The following is a 13,789-nucleotide window of genomic DNA, read 5'->3' on the forward strand; positions in this document are numbered from 1 at the left end:
CACCACTGTGCTTTCTGAAAGGAAAGTTTTGCTCCGGCGGCCCTCAACTGCGTCAGAACATAACGGATCTCCGCTATGTGTTCCTCCACAGATGAACTTTTGATGAGGACATCATCTACATAAGCCAGGTTACCCCTCGCACCCAGGTCAGGCATGGCCTTATGTAGGAAAATGTTGAATTCATTGCCGGAGTTGAGGTATCCGAAGGGAGTCCGGGTCCATGTGTACTGCTGGCCCCCAAAGGTAAAAGCCAGTTTGTATTGGTCCTCCCTACTGACAGGCACGGTCCAGTATCCATTTGTCAGGTCTATTGCAGTGAATACCTGTGACCCCTGAATCTGGGCCAGACCTTGGTCAATGTAGGGCAGAGGCCATCGGGAAGTATGGACCCGTTTGTTGAGCTCCCTAAGGTCGGCGCAGAGTCTCCACTGGCCGTTTGGCTTCAATATTCCCAGCACCGGATTATTGAAGGTGCTGTGGACTGGACGGATTATTCCCCGGGACTCAAGGTTCTTAATTATTTCAGTAAGGGACTCCATTGATGCGAGAGGCAAGCGATATTGCTTCACAAACACAGGAGTCATGCCAGGGTCCGTGGGGATTGTTGTTGTGTGGATGTCAGTGCGACCACAGTCATATGAGTCTACCGCAAAGAGATCTTGGAAATCCAAGAAAACTTGTTTCAACTTTTGCTTTTGTTCCAGAGTCACACAGGCATCAGCTAGGTTGACTCTCTCTTCCACCATCTGCCGGAAGCCTGGAAAGACTTCTGGTTTGGCTATCTCCGCGGCCTCCTCCAGCTGGGTGGAGAAGTCCCTGGTCAGAGTGCTGATTTGGACCGGAGGTTTCAGGTGGGAAAGGCAGCCCTCGTGGACTTGGAAAATCACCTCATCCCTCCTGAAGTCACACGTCACATCTTCCTTACCATAGGGGCAGGAAGTGTACACCAGGAAGTTCCCCCCATGCCGGGTAAAAATCCTGTCTGGTGTTGTATTGTCCTCACTGTCACTGTCAACACAGTCCTTGGGGATTGGTCCTAACAGTTCATTTACAAGATCAATGGAGAAATGTCGGTCATCAACCGCCATTCCAATAATGGTGCCTGCGGCTAGAGTAATACTCTTTAAGTCGCTGTTATCCACCTCTATTAGAATGGTGTCATGTTCTATGTTGACTAATGGAGTTGGGTTTACCCCCAACCCTTGCTGTTGGAGAGAAGTATTTAGATGTATGTAAGCATCAGGGTCTTTCAACTCTTGTCGCCTTTTAACTTTCACTTCCAGGGAGAATTGTCGGGTCCTTTCTGGGATGGTGACTTCCTCTTTAACCTGAATTTCAACTGCATACGGTAGCAATTGAGCTGACCTAAATGCTTTTTCTGGATCATCAAAGCCCATGGGATTATCCGCTAATCGGGACCAAGCTTTGAAGTTTATTAGGTCCAAACTAATGGCAAAGCGATTGAGAATGTCACTGCCTAAGTAAAAGGCGGCAGTGACGTCTCGCACGACCCAACAATTATGGACTATGCTCTTGTTGCCAATGGAGATTTTGAGCATACACCTGCTTGGCAGGAGATGTTTTGAATTGGGTGCTTCCAGGTCCATTTCCCATTTGTCTATCAGTTTGAAGGTGGGAATGGCTGGATCTTTTGGAAGTTGGCGAAACATGGCTTCGCTGATGAAGCTCTTACCGTTGTTCACACACACTCGAGCGAGAACAGAGTCCTTCCCATCATTTAACTGAACAGGGATGAACAACTGCTCTCCAATTTGCTGAATCTCAGCCAGGCTCTGAGCTGATTTCACATCTTTCTGGACTATAGGAGTGGGAGTTTCTGATTGTGGATTAGTATAGAATTTCAGAGTGTTTCCTTCCAGCGTGGAATACCACTTTAGACTGGAAGGAAGGTTGATTTTCAGAAATAGAGAGGACCCCCCATCACCAGTCTGTTGTCCTACTGCTATTACTGTCACGTCTGGAATTTGGTTGTTCTGGAAGTGAAATTCTACTTGGTCAGATTTTTGTTCAACCATGTGGCATGTGCCGTTTAAACTAACATGGTTGACACTCTGTTTTAATTTTATTGGTCGGCTAGTCTGGGTCCAGAGGACCTTGTTTACGCAATCTATTAGGGGTGACAACCTTCTCAGGAGGTCATTCCCTAGTAAACAAGGGGTGCCCTCTGGGGTCACAACTATGACCGGGTGTTTCAACTTGTGTCGCCCGATCTTAATGTCCAAGTCTGCCGTCCCCTCGACGGGAATTTCCTTCCCGTCAAAGTTCTGCAGTTGTCCAGGAAGAGAGGTGAGAGGAATTTGGTAATTCTCTCCTCTTCCTGCATTCAGTTCATCAAAGGCCCTTCTGGACAGAAGGGTAGCTTGAGATCCAGTGTCCACCAGCGCTGAGATTGTACCCTGCCCCTGTACTTGTACCGGGGCATAATATCTTCCCTCCTTCTCCTCAAGGGGGCACAGATAATGTACATTTTTGGACAACTGGTGGGCTAACTTTCTGGTTTTGGACATTGCTAGCGAAGAGATTTGGGCAGAATTCTGTGGAGAGTCTTGGGAATCTGAAAGAAAAATTTGGCAACTGGAGATCAGAGCCATTGTGGGTTCCCCTGGTTCCAGTTCTGGGCCGCCCCCCCCTTTTTGGAGGCAGTCCCCAGTATGGGTTTGAACCCGGGGATTTTCTTGCTGTTGGTTCTGGGATGAGATGGTGGGCGGCGGTAGCTCAGTCTCCACATCTCCCCAGTCTGGATTTGCATTCCTAGGGACCCATTTTTCTTTGGGAGGAGTTCTCCCCTCTCTGAAGGAGAAGATCCTTTTCCCAGGATCCTCTGAGGATCCCTCTCCCTCAAATTGGAAGATCTGTACCTCCTCCTCAAACTGAGTCTGTTTGGGTCTTTTGTTTCTCCTACCCCCCCTCTGCTCCTTAGGAGGCAGACTTTCAGGGGCAAGAGATTTCGTTTCCGGTTCTTGGGTTTCCAGGGGCTGTTTACAAGTGAGGAAGGAAGCTTCCTCCAAGGCTTTACACCCCCCTTCCCTTTGTGCCTCCTCCCTGGGAACCGGTGAGTTATCGGGGTGCTGCCCCCGTCATTGTTCTGGAGCACCAGGTCCAGAGTTGGGTGCGTTCTGCGCCGGCACGCCCATCTGAGGGTTCTGCTGAGCCCTCAGTATGTGACCCAGATCCCGCGCCATGTCTTGAACCTGGCGCTCTAACTGGGAAACCCGCTCAGGCTGATACGGGGCCCTGTTTTCTCCCCTGGGCTGATCCCGGGAAGGGTAGCTGTCCCTTCTTTGGTAGTACCCCTGGTTGGGAAGATTTGGGTACCCCTCCACCCTTGGCCTCCCCTCTCCCGGATTCAGTGGTCTGGGCTCAGGGAATTGGGGAAAGAAGGATGGATGGTTTTGGGGCTGAAAGTCGGGAGGATATCTGGGGAAAAAGTTCTGCCCAGGGTTTGGTAAATTTCTGCCCTCCTGTGGGAAGTTTGGAGGGAAGTTCCCTGGGTTAGGTGCTTGGCTGGATCCCCCCCCTTGGGCTGGAGGAGTCCACACATAACCCAGGATGGGTCGATTTCCCTTGTAACGGGGACTTACATAATCAGGAGAGCGAGGGACCCCATTTGTGGGGCTGCCTCCCTGGCTCCCTGTCTGTGACTGGCCCGAGGACCTTCTGGGCCTAGCATTATTAGGTGCAGGTAGGTTTTTAGGCCCCCCCATCTCCAAATCCAAAACGGGGGTAACCTTTACCTCTGTCACCTTGGCAGCAGCAGGGGTGCTGTTGGCTTTGGGGTTTTTCTGGGCATTACTTTTGCTATCTACCGGTTTCTGCACCTCATAGATCCGGGTAGCCTGTTCAATGACCCAGTCTAAAGATCTTTTCTTGTGAAAATCCCTCACGAGCTGGGTCATGATATATTTGGGCAAGGCATGGAAAAACGTGTTAATAAATTCCCTGCTATCCGTGCGCACCCTTCTTGTGGTCTGTGCAAAAGCACGCTTTAACTCCTGCACAAATTCTTGTGGGGCCTGATCCTCCCCACATTGCAAATTGTAGGCTGCCTTGCGAGCCTCTTGAGGATTTCTGTGAACAGAAAAATGTTTCAAGATGGCCGCCTTATAGGTGGACCATCTTAAATGATTTTGGTCCTCCAGCCCCGCAAAGAAACTGGAGTATTCCGGGGAGAAGGTCCACTTTACATATTGAATACAGCTTTGGCTGTCCTTCAAGTGGAAAGTCTCCATCATTTGTTCAAACAGCTCTAAGTGCTCCCAAACAGAATACTTAGCGTTCTTATGGTAAGGCGTGATGACGCTCCTGATCGCCTTAATCTGCTTTAAGGGGTCCTTAAGCAAGGCCCTTTTTGCCTTATTGGCCTTTTTGGTTCGGGTAACCCTTGTCCATTCATCCTCGGACTCAGAGGCACTGCTCCCAGAGGTTCCCGTCTGATCTTCCAGGTTTTCCCGGATTCTGCGAGCCTGGGAATGGCTGGCAGAATGTGGGGACCTGGTCTCCTGTGTCCTGCGCAGTTCAGAGGAGTCTTCAGATTCCTCCTTGCTGCCAGGATTTGATGGGTACCCCCTCCACTGACCTAACTGGGCAGAGGTTTTCAGGATGCCCTTAATGGGCCTACTCTCCTGGGGTTCCCCATTGAACTGTACTGTACTTGGGTGCCCATACCCGGATGCCCACCCCTCCATTCCTGAGTGGTACTGGCCTATGAGCCCCATACTCTTAGCTGGATAGTAATCTGCCATCCCTGCGGCCCTGTGCTCATGTGCGCCAGGCGACATGGGGGTGGTAGAGTCCAGGGACTGGGGGAGATGAAGGCCCCTGGTGTTAGGGCTCCTGCGGTTATGGTCAGGAGTCTCTCTTTCCCAGCGGACCTCATCTCTATCCGCCCCTGCTCCCTGTTGCAATGCAAGAGCCTGCATTTGTGCCTTCAGTTCCTCTGTTAAGGCCTTACTCGACTCTATCAGTTTCTCCTGCATCGCTACCTGTTGCTGGAGCCTATCATTGTGTTGACAGAGGGCCTCATTCTCCCTCTGTGCTTCCTGGTTGGTCCTCCAGAACTGGGCCAGTCTTTGCTGCAGGAGGTTTACCTCCTGGGCAATGTCCCTATTGGCCTGCTCCTTTCTTGCTAGAGCATCTTCCACCCTTCTGGTGTGCTCTACCAAGTTCTGGTTTTCTTTTTGGAGATCACCCAGCCCCTGGAGGGCCAGGTGATTTTCTTCAATTTCCTTTTTTAAGTGGCAGACTTCCTGGCCTATGGCGTCTCTTTCCTGACTAAGAGCCTGCATTTGTGCCGCCAGGTCGTCCCTTTGCCGTTGAAGGGCACCAGCTTTTTGGCGCTCCTCATCAAACTCTGCCTGGGTATCCAGGTCTTTCAGAATTAGTTTGTTGCTCTCTACCTTCACTCTATCTAGATGACTTTGCAGGGTGGCTACCTGCTCCGTGCATGCCCTGTTAAAGTCTAATTGTTGCTCCAGCTTTTTCTGGCTCTGCAGTAAGGAGTCCAAACTGTCTTGGTGCTCCTTCTGCAGGGCCAGAAATCTAGTATCCTGTTCTACCTTTTCCTGTTGCAGCACATCCATATCCTTCTTTATTTTAATGATGTGCTGCCTACTATCATCTTCTGACTCCTGGCTCCTCTGCAGCCTCTGCTCAGAAGAGACCAGGTCAGATTGGGCCTTCTCTAACACCATCTGTTGCCTATTTGCCAGATTTTGGCTTTCAGCACATCTATCCTGCATGTCTCCCATATATAGGTACAGGTATGCTGCTATCCTGGCAATCTTATTGTGTTCCTCTTTGGCTTTAGGAGCCATATATAGCTCACTCAGGGCCACATGTAAGGGACCCTGATCTCTATATATATCTGACCCTGTTTCAGTGACCTGTTGTGTGATGGCCTGCAACCAGGCATCCTGGCCCTGTTCGGTCCATTCACCTCTCACAAATAGCTTATGCAAGAGGTGCTCTCTGGCTATTTTCATGTCTACTAAGGTCGTCATTCTAGAGATTGGTCTCTGTCCTGACTTACTGAAGTTAGTATTTTATTTTTGCAGAACAGAACTTTTCTTGGAGTGTCCCTTTTGAGGAATGCTTCACAGCGTAATGCAGCGTGGTGATCCGACCGGATGTATGTATCCCGTCAGTTAGCACACTGTATTAAGCTGCACAAGTGGTATTCTAACCCAAACGTCCGGCTCGAGCCCCCAATTTGTAAGAGGATTCAATTCAACACTACAGCTAAGTCAACGCCTAGTCTATAATACTGAATGAAAACCCTTATTGATATATCTTTATGTCCAGTTCATGCGTTCTGGATGACTACCCCTATATAACACCCCTCTCTTGGACTCCCCCTGACCCCACTGAGCCAAGAAGTAGTTCTGTTTTGCAAGTTTAAAAGGTTTATTTGATAATTTAAAATATATATATATCACACTTTATAATAAATTAATAATTGAATAGCACACTTAATCTGATATGATAAAGATCAACAACGGAGAATCTGGCACTAGCACACTTCTTATAATCACTAATGAGTTGACATGAAATGGATAAGGTAGCACACTGGTAAATAGGAACAAAAGAAGAAGGTGGTACAAAATGCTTTATAGAGTTCAAATGGATGCAAGGTTGAATGAATGAAATGCAGTATAGAAATACTCAATATGATTTCAACAAAACAATGTAATCACTTTTCTCTGGCAATCCCCTCCCCCCCTTGATGCAAGGCAAGGAAATGGAAGGAAACACACAGTTCTCAGAAATGCAATCAAATGTGATTCAGTTCACCCCGGCAAGCTTAGACAACAGAAGTTTAAAAACACAGGCCCAAATTGCTTTGATATGTGCTGGCAATGAATTAAAAAATATGCTAAATTGCTTTTAATTCCCTTTCAGAGGTTCAGGGTGAGTGGTATCTAGTTAATATTAGTCCAGGCTCACACTAGCAATGATGCAGGGATAGTTAGCAGGTTAAACGAAATTCTGGCAAATGGAAGGCAAGCAGCAGCAGTTTTTACATGTGAAGAAATTTGCAAATCGCGGTAAAATTCGCGGATGTGCCAAGCGCTATTACAGAGGAACCACAAGGACTATCCCTATCGTTTTGGGGTCCTAGGAAAGCCTAGGAACTCAGCTTCAAAATGAAAGTTACTGCAAGTCTCTAGCACAAACGGTTGCGGAGATATGAACGATTGAATAAAGGTCGTTTTTCAGATTTGAAATTTTAAACGCACACTTTTTCAGCTTTAAAAATGATGGCAGGATAACACAATTGCTAAGCTGCAGTTCTACTTAGGTTAAAATGGATTGAATTATATTATTTTAACTAAGAGATGGGTTCTACACAGTTTTACTATGTACTCACACTATATTCTTGAGTGAAATGGGCCTCATCACGGATCTGGTCAGGGTTTTAAATTCGCCTCTGGTCTCTGCACTTCAGTGATCTGGGTCAGCTCTCTCTGGTTCTCTGGTCTGGGTCTCTAGTTCTGGATAGATTGAAGTCTCTAGTTTGGATCTCTGGAGGTTTGATGGAGGTAAAGTATGGATTTTTCCGGCAGAGCGTCCCGCTGCAGATGGAATTTGAAGGTCCCTATCTGTCCTGTCTGTCTGCTTTTATGTGTTTAGAATGTGGGTGTGTTCTAGCATCACTGACCCTACCTCTCTCTCAGCTTCTAATTGGTAAAACTTCCATTTCTTATTTGATTGGGGAATGAACTGTGAGTCAGAGTGATGTCATTTTACAGCCTGCAGAAAGTCCACTCCTCCTGTCAACTTACACACAAATCTAGATTTGAAACAAATACATGTTTGCAGAGGTACATATTGTCTTAAAATCATATGCACCCATCATGCATTACAGGAGGTATCCCCTGTTCAAACTCTGCTCTTCCTGGGAGCTTGCATTCAGAAATGGCACATATTTCACTTTTTAACTGATTTTGCAATTTCTGACATTGACCCAACTTTACATACATGTGCGCAGGGAGTACGGACATTCACTGATGAAGTTTCAGATTTTTAACATGCATACATTTAGAGTTATCCCCACTTTTCCGCTGACACCCCCCTGAACATACCACCGGTTCTAAAAACCTCTTAAACTGTGGGCAGAAAAATCACAAGAATTATGGTATCATTTATAAAATTTTCACATGTCCGCTCTATGAGTTATTCATCTTTTTAAAGTTATGTTCTGGCTCCAAAGGGGTGTGGTTTACCCTCAGCACAAGGTTGAATTTCTGGTTTTTCCAGTTCTGCCAAGCCAGCTTGCTCTCACAGGCAGTGCCCCTCCCCTTTCCTCAGGAGGAAGCCACTTTTTACGACCATTTACGACTCCTGCCAATAAAACCTTTGCCTGAGCCAGGACAGGGCTTTGTTCACTTTCCTGCAGAGCACAGGTAATTCAATTATCAGATAGATGGCATATCCTTAGTGTGAGCAGCAAAAGGGCAGCTAGGCCTGGGAACACAGCTGTGACTCAAGTTTCACTCCTGATGGGGGTAGTTGCCAGGCAGAATTGGAATCTCTTTAAGCTGTCATTTCTGTTCCCCAGTTTCTGCATTCAAATAAAACTAAACATTTTCACATATGCAGCTAGAAGGCTGATTCTAAGTTTAAAACTAGGACATTTAAACAATTGCAACCTATGTGACACTCAAAAGTAGGTCACTCAGTCAATTTAAACATCTAGATTTTTTTTAGTGTCTTTCAGTCCAAATTTACTTAAACTGCTGAAATCCACAGCGCAGCCAGTCTTGTTATAAACCTTCAAGTCACTTCAGAATATAACTTTACATTGGATCCACCTCTCAGTAAGTCTTTCTTTGGCCTGTTTTGGGTTCATTTATTCAGTTTTCTACAAAATCTGGTGGTTTTAAAACGCCGGCTTTTGGATAGTGGTGAGTACTGGTACTGCACCCATTTTTGGGATTTAACAAATGAATTCCCCACAATTCTAGGTTGCATTTGGCAATCAGCATTGCCATTCCCAATGGTTTCAGACTACTGTGAGGGTAGTCCAATGGTGGTTTTAGGCAGTGTCCTTCTGTGCCCATAATATCGGCAAAAATGGGTGGCAGCCTATTCTTCATGCATTTCCCTGTGCATTTTCTGGGAAGCTCTGGCCATCATGAGGTTTTCCATGTCAGTACTGCACAGTTTTGAGGTAGGGCTCGGATGCATGGGTAAATACATCCCACAAGGGCCAGTGCCATTGTCTCGGCAATAATGAACTGGATGCTGTTGCCCTCACAGACCCTCCTAGCCAAATGTATTGTGGGCGCAGTTGACCACTCAATTACATGGGCAACCCGCCATCCAATGGCCTGGTTACTTTCCCTCATGAAGTCAGACACTTCCAGGTGCTGCTGCACCAGGACAGTGAGGGTGTCCTGACGCTTGTCCATGCGTCTGAGACATGCATTCATTTCACGGACAAAGGGGTAGGGTGAGCGCTGTGGACCTGTTAGGCTCATGGGGCTGAATGTGCCTAACATATCCGCGGTGTGATCAGTGTCGTCCCCTGTGTGAAGTCCAGCGTCTCCAGCTGCATCCCCATCACTAGTGTCAGTCGGGCTGCTGGGGTGGGGGTGGTGCACATCCCCATGCCGTTCCACTTGTGTGTGCCTTTGACACTGCAGATACTGGCAGGTGGTTTGTTGCAGCTGGGTCACAGGGGCAGCTGGGGTATCTGCCACCGGGGCTGCCTGGTGCACAGTGGCAGTTGTCACGTGCACATTGCCAGATGTACTGGCACGGGACGTTGATGGGCATTGTGACGTACACCTTGCACGTCCAATGCCCCTCGATGTGTCAGGTTGGCCTCTGTCCGTGTCAGATGATGTTCCTGTGGGTCAATGAAAGGCATGATGTCAGTGACCTGCCTGGCTAACAATTGTACAGTTACATGCAAGATGGTGATCGTGCAGAATTATATTGTGCGGGCATGCAGTGCTGCATGGTATGTCCAACTCATGCATGTGTTGTGTGACCACAGCTGCAGGCACTGTGCAGGCGGCACATGCAACAGAGCTGTGCTGGGATTGCTGACATGTACACTGGCGTTTGGCTGTGGGTAGTGGCATGCTGGTCTGCCCATGTGCAGGTAGTTGGGATGTGTTGAGGGAGATGTTTGGGGGTGTGTGCCTGGAGTCGATGTGTCACCTGGTTGCATGCCCAGGATGTGTGTGGGTTTTTCGTGGTAGGGATGACGGGGTCATGTAAGAGACATGTACTCCCCATTGGGTGGGTGGGTGATATGATATTTTATGATATGATAAAATATTGTATTTCTATCGCCCATGTGTGTGTGCAGGTGAGGCCCTACCAGTGTTGTGCTGTGGTGGCAGTGGCAGCATGGGATGCACACATGCTGTACTCGTGGCCAGGATGCACAGTGTCTTTATCATGGATTCTGTCTTTTTCAATTGGCAGTAGAAGCTGCTTATGAGTTCTTCATCAGTGTTCTCATGTGCTGGTTATTGGGGTGGGGGGGGGCGGTCCTGTGTGTGTGGTCAATGCAGTACCCATGTACAAGGATGCAGCGGCAACATTGTTGATGGTGCCGGTGCTTCAATGGCAACTCAGCATGCCAGGCCCGCAGCCCCTACCAGGGACAGGCCTGTTGAGTGATACAGCCACTGTAATGGGGCATCATCATGCGTGTGCCGGTCCAGTGACATGTGTGCCGGTGTACGTACAGGCACCTTTGTTTCGATACCCACACAGTCATGTGTGGTGCCTTGTCATGTGGTTGGCTATGGGGCATGCATGGGAGGCATGGCATGTGACTTGCTTTGTGCAACATTCACTAGGTGGGGGGCCATGGTAGTGCTGGGTCATGGTGATGTGGGCAGTGCTATGGCCATATAAGTGCAGTGGTGGTAAGGGGGGCAGGGTGTGTGCTTGATATTTGGGCACTTTCTGTACTCACCTGCCTGAACAGGTGTCCCAGCTCCCGCCTCCGCTGCACCGACTCCCTCAATACCCTCCATATGCAGCACACTGCTGCACTTCTCCTCCCAGGGCAGCAGCTTGATGGGTGAGGGTGGTCTGCCTCCTGTAGCCATGCAGTGCCTGCGGTGTGCAGCAAGGAGGTTGCGCACCGTCAGGAGCATGTCATCCCACCACTTATGGCAGTCCTTGACACTGCGTGGTGTCACCCCCACAGCAGTCACCTTATGGGCAACTTCCGCCCAGACTGCCTTCCTCCGGAGCTGCATGCTGCGGCGCTGGTCTGCTGAAGAAAAAGCTCCCTGCCATGCTCCACAATGTGATCTAACAGCATGTTGAGCTCAGCCTCACCAAAGCGTTGCTTGCGCTAGTGGGTTTGGGTAATCTTGGCTCACATGTCACTTGATTGGCTCAGGCACTCAGAAGAGGTGGATGGCTTCAGGCACAGGGAGATTGCAGTGGATTGTGATTTTTATAATGGCCGCCAGGCTCTTTCCGGTTCCGGCAATCACATTATTTTTGGTTCCAGTGTTTTCGGCTCCATGTCCGCGGTGCCGCTACATCCGGCAGGCATGCGCGGAGGCGGATGCACCACCAACCTTAGCGGCGGTACATCCCTCTCCACCGGTGTTACTGTGATGGCAGTGGCACCGGTTCTGCAGATAGGGGATGCGCACAGCCAACAAGGCGTAATCCTACCATGTTTCCGGCACTCCGCATCTAAGTATTTGGAACTCCTTGAGAAGGGGAAATTCGTGGCTGTATTACTCTACCCTCTTATCAATTTATAGATGGTAGCAGGTGAAAAATGGTGCAAATACCTGGGCAGGGCATCTAATAGTAGTGTCTGGCAAATGCCTAATACTTATACAAAAGCCAAAACTGTTAGCTTTGCCATTACTTGTTTTTAACAGGACTTCAGTGAAGGACATGCATAGTGCTTATAAATCAAGTGGCTCAAGGGAAACCTGGTTAACACATTTTTATTACACCAGTAGCACGCCTACAGCGTCAATTAAGTCATTAACTCTAAGAAGAACTGGCAGGCGCTTCAAGTGCAAAGTTTGATGGTGAGGCTTTATTAAAGCAAGCTCAGAGAGTTCCAATGAGGTGATGTTTTTGTGCAGCAGGGGAAGGAACTGGGTGGGAATGACTTTAGGGATTAGAATGGATATGGGCACTGGGCAGTTAATGGGTGGGCACTTGATGTGCTATGGTCAACTGTACACAAGCTTTTAGGCACAAGAATGTTGTCAGGTGACCATAGACACTAAGATGGAATGTCTGTGATGATCGTAACAGAGACAACGGCAGAAAAAAACCCATGCTATTACTGCAATTTGCGAAAATCAAAATACATAGGAACACAGCATTGTCGTATCTTGTCCGATTCAGCCCAACGTTAATTGTAGGCCCAGTCTAATCTGTCCCCTTCTCCAAACTCTTCAGATTGGAGGGGAGCATTTGTCGCCCAGAGACGGATGGGCATTCCTACAGGCCGGGGCTCCCGGGGGAGGTGAGGGCCACCTTAGCAATCCATATTAACGTTAGGTAAACTGATTAAAATCTTCGACGTCTCCCAGCTGTGATGTCTGATAGATGGTTGACATCCGCGGGAGGAGGGGGGGCATGGGTGCTTTCAAAGTTTTGCCTCATACCAAAAAGGTGGTATCTATATGCTGAGCTTTGGTAAATTAGAGAGACCTGTTAGGGAAATTCAAACGAGTCCGCCCTTGCCTGGAAAATGGATAAAAGGCTGAGTCACTGAATGCGCGCGTGTGTGTGTTATCCCATTTAATCACCTTACTCGTAGCGATCTTCTATCAGACATGGACACTTTCTAGCAGCAATAACGCCTGATTTAGCTGGGGCGCGGAAAGGTGAGGCGAGTAAGTAGGTGGGGTCATAAGGTGTGTGGTTGATATGAGGAGTCTGTATTCTATTGGCGGTGCCTCTTAACACCGGCATCCCAGGAAACCACAGAATGTTTCAAGGCCACAGAGCAGACCTGGATGGTGCGAAACTACAGTTCGGAGCAGTGCTTACAATTTCACAAGACCCTGGTTTTAAATACAGTTGAAAACTGTCTACATTATAGTGAGTTTATTTGTTAAGTACCAAAGCCTTCGGGCTGAATGTAGTGTGACAATGTTGTAATATATATAGCTGCTCGTACAGCCTTGCCGCGTGCGGTAACGGACTAAGGTGCTATACAAGGACTGCCTGCCACATTACTCCGGTGTTTACGGCTGGTTGGACTCCAAAAACTGAAATTAAATACCACGTATGAGCCTATGAGGTGCAATACCACGAGAAAAGACTGCCTATTTCTTACGCCCATCCAGCAGGCAGAAACAAGTCAATTAAAAAGGAGTCCCCAATGGCATTTTTTAAAATAGTAATGAAGGGCAACACCAGCGCTTCCCTTCACTGTAGGAGAAACGAGCATTGTGGCAGCCAACAGAGTTGGATTTTGGGGAGGCATGGGCACACAGGAAACACGTACGCTCGCAAACAACATGCAGATACAAAACATGAAGGCACGAAATGTGCATGGCGACATACCTTAAAGTTACGTGCGCGGACCCACCACCAGGTCTTCTGGCACGGACCAGGCAGTGGACACCAAAGAGCAGTTGCAGGAAATGCCAGGGGTGCTGCTGCAGCGAGCTGTCGCTGCACTGTCTGCAGCTGCGGAGTCGACAGGGAGGCACCATGGCCCCAACCTTAACTTTGCAAGTGAAGTGTTACTTTTTTACAAAACACAGGGAGCGGGCCGCCGCTCCCAGTGTTTTGTAAAAAAGTAAAACTT

This window comes from Ambystoma mexicanum, chromosome 9 (assembly GCF_040938575.1).
Source record: "Ambystoma mexicanum isolate Mex_15411 chromosome 9, UKY_AmexF1_1, whole genome shotgun sequence".
Lineage (NCBI taxonomy): Eukaryota > Metazoa > Chordata > Amphibia > Caudata > Ambystomatidae > Ambystoma > Ambystoma mexicanum.